The 3337-nt window shown below is 36.1% G+C and overlaps 1 long non-coding RNA gene across 1 annotated transcript in view; it reads right to left on the bottom strand.

Annotated features, from left to right (window-relative positions):
- Nucleotides 1-496: 496 nt before the first annotated feature.
- LOC148013040 (uncharacterized) overlaps nucleotides 497-3337 on the bottom strand; it is a 4552-nt gene continuing 1711 nt past the window's right edge. Inside the window, exon 3 of the long non-coding RNA XR_015688812.1 lies at nucleotides 497-620. This is a non-coding gene — a long non-coding RNA (uncharacterized LOC148013040). The remainder of the gene's footprint in view (nucleotides 621-3337) is intronic.

The following is a 3337-nucleotide window of genomic DNA, read 5'->3' as shown; positions in this document are numbered from 1 at the left end:
TGTTTAATATTATAACCATAAGAAAATTTTTACAACTAATTACAATACTCTATTGTGAGCCCAAGTATATTTATAATGAGTGATAAAAAGTAGGTAAGAAAAAATGACTTTATCAAAATAGATTTTACCTCAAAGAGATCATCATATATATTTTCTTCACCTCATGATATTACTGTTGGTTAGATTTTTCCACATGGTCAAAATGTCTCTTTTCTTTAGATATTATTTATTAACTAATACCTACGCATGTATGTCAATATGAAGTTAAATTGCATTGGCGTTCTATGTAAACTTATAGCTCAAACATCAAGTATAATGATGAGGAAGTAAATGAATCTAACATGCTTCTATTCCTTTTTTCTAACGTCAACTAAGAAATCTAAGGTTGGATATCTAACAAATTTAGCAATAGTGGAGCATGGTGTTGTGATTGATGTGTCCTTGATAAAAAAAAATGTAACAAAATTATATGTAATACTTGATCTCAATGGTCTTCGTTATGACGATGCTTTGTTAAGTATAAAAAGTCCAAAGTTTTCAAATGGGATTTCGACGACTTGTTCTTCGATCAAGATCTATGTAGTTATATTCCAAGTAGGGGTTTGGTCAACAACCTCGACCTGCAAATGAGACGATAGAGCTGATTGTCACTAGAACTTTAATCGAACAATCCAAGAGTGACTAAAATTACGAATCACCGAGTACTTATCCCTAGTAGTAAAGACTCAATTTGACTACCTGGATCGATCACCCACCAGCACACCAACTATTAAAACCCATAAATGACCTAAAATCAATCATTTAAGACTACTCACGATTCATGCAAAAGAGTTGTAACCGCATGAAATCGATTGAGAAAAGTGTAGATGTGATTGATTTCAACAGAGGTTACACCTTGCATCATAAAATCTTCAATGCATGTAAAAATTGGAAAGCCTGATTCCACATTGCTCACATTAGGTCGCTCTACCCGAGCATGTGAATGTGCATATACTTGCAGTTTGATAAGATTGACAATGAACAAACTACAGGGGATTAAGCTAAGAAACAAACGAACTAGTAGGAGAACAACCTTAAAAATCAAACAAGTGACCCAAGTCACTAGAGACAAAGGTCTAAGAAGACAAAACCATCAAACCGTTGGGGAAAGGAAGGACTAACCAAGGTACGACATATCTTTAGCCACCCTAGTTAGCCTTATAAAAAAACTAGTGGGTCTAGAGACAACTACCATAACAGGTAGTATTAGTTCAAACGAGAATGACCTTGACCATAAGAGTATCATAGCAAGATACTCTTATGGCATCTGATGACTTGTCACATAGTATGATCAAAGGACAAGGATAACACTTTATGGAAGATCGGTAAACAATCAATATCATTTCCAATCTTGGAAAGAGAGAAGGTGAAGAAGGATCATACTATAGTGCACAACAAGTTATAACCAGGAGCAACAGGCTTAAGCATCATGCTAGGAGAGAGAGCTCAATGAGGTTCATAGAAACTTAGCAATCTAAGATGATATAAATTGAGCGGAAGGAAATGCCAATATGGAGAGAATCTTAGAAGCGGATCTTACAATGAGCATTGCTTAAAAAAGAAATTGCAAGAAAATAACAACTTTGAGCAAAGTGGTATAGCCTTCGAAACATCATTCTTAGCTAGGATCGAAGTCACCCCAAATATCAAGAATCAAACAAAGATACTCACAATTGCTTAGCAACTTGACAAATATCAAACATGCAATGAACCCTAAAGCTTTGTCACGCAATATGAGGTGTGCAAGGATAATAACCTCATGGACCCTATTCAATATGCACAAGCATTCGGTTTTTGCTTCAAAGACAAGGAGTGTGGTAGTTTAATCAATCTAGATAATGCAAAATGCAATAATTTCAATGATATAAAGAAACTCTTCATCAAGAGATTCTCAGAGGCATCATTGTAAGATAACCTCATCATTAAGCTAATGAATGTTAGCCAAAAAGACAAAGAGGATAAATAGGACTATGTCACTCACGTGAGAAGTCTCTATAAGAGAATACTTGCAGCTAGGAGACCCAATGAGAGAAGAGTTTTTCTCATATTTATCAGCGAGATCTAGAACATAGAACTATTTAAGGCCTTAGTGAGTAACTCAACCCTACAAAGGAATATGCTGGCATGAGATTTTGAGGAAACTACATGAGTGGATGACTTACTCAAAAAAAGAAGCCCTACGACTACACAACAAGAGAGTAACACATGAAAAATTCAAAAACACCACAACACTTAGCAAATGATCAACACCTAGCGAGCAAGATAAAGGAAAAACGTCAACTTTGCAAATCCAAGCAATAGTTGAAAGCTAACCAAACTACAAGAGTCATCGCAAAGGCCAGTGCAACCTCATGAGTAGTGTATGCATTGTCGAGGAAACCACCTACCATCCAAGTGTCTCGATTCTATGTCCTAGCTTTGTCCCAACTGCAAAAGATTTAGACATGACATTATGCAGTACCAATTATCAATATAATGGCCATACCAACAATCCTAAACTTAGCCATATTATCTAAGAGTTAGATAGCCTAACTTTGGAAGAGAAGCCTATTCGGCTCTACCCACACCTAATGATTCTAAGCTAGTTGCTTCAAGGATTAACATCAATCCTAAAGGAATCCCTAGACCACGAAGACATATAGTAACCCATCCACCAAAGTAATGCTCCATTGCACTTTGTAGAGGAACCACTGAAGAAAGACTCATATGTGAACCCTTATGTCCCTTCTGATAAGGAGGGTTATCCCATGCCAATGGACTTTAGGCTTGTTTGAGTCATGGCTTTAGGCAAAGGACAAGGCAGAGGCTTAGAAGGACGTCAAAGCTATTAGCTCATAGCATGTTGGACATGTGGCCATTTAGGATATATCTCATCCCATTGCCCTAAAAAAGAGTAAACAAATAGAGAGAAGGCTATCTTGAGGTGTCCTTGTTTGTTGCAAAGTCACACACCTACTTGACGATTGTGCTAAAGAAAACCCTGCACTAGTTCAACAATCATATCATCTGTGCCACTCATACTCTTTTGTGTTGAGTTACTTGATAACAATGCCACACCCATCCCCAAAAAAATTCACTATATGTATAGCCTCTATATTGCGTACATTCAAGGCCTATTTGTAAATATCCTTATATGTAAAATTTTCCTTAATATTACATAGCCTTTTCTATTCAATCTGTAAGTAAACCCTTTTCATGAAACTCTTTTCTATGTTAAAAAATGTGTTAAAATTGTATTAAAAAAATCTTTTATGTTGGACTCACGAGATACATACATATATTGGTGATTGACCTTCCC

This window comes from Lygodium microphyllum, chromosome 26, assembly GCF_053477565.2.
Source record: "Lygodium microphyllum isolate KBCC chromosome 26, Lygodium_microphyllum_v1.1.10, whole genome shotgun sequence".
Lineage (NCBI taxonomy): Eukaryota > Viridiplantae > Streptophyta > Polypodiopsida > Schizaeales > Lygodiaceae > Lygodium > Lygodium microphyllum.
Note: the sequence above shows the minus strand (reverse complement) of the source record. Positions and strands in the feature narration are given on the sequence as shown.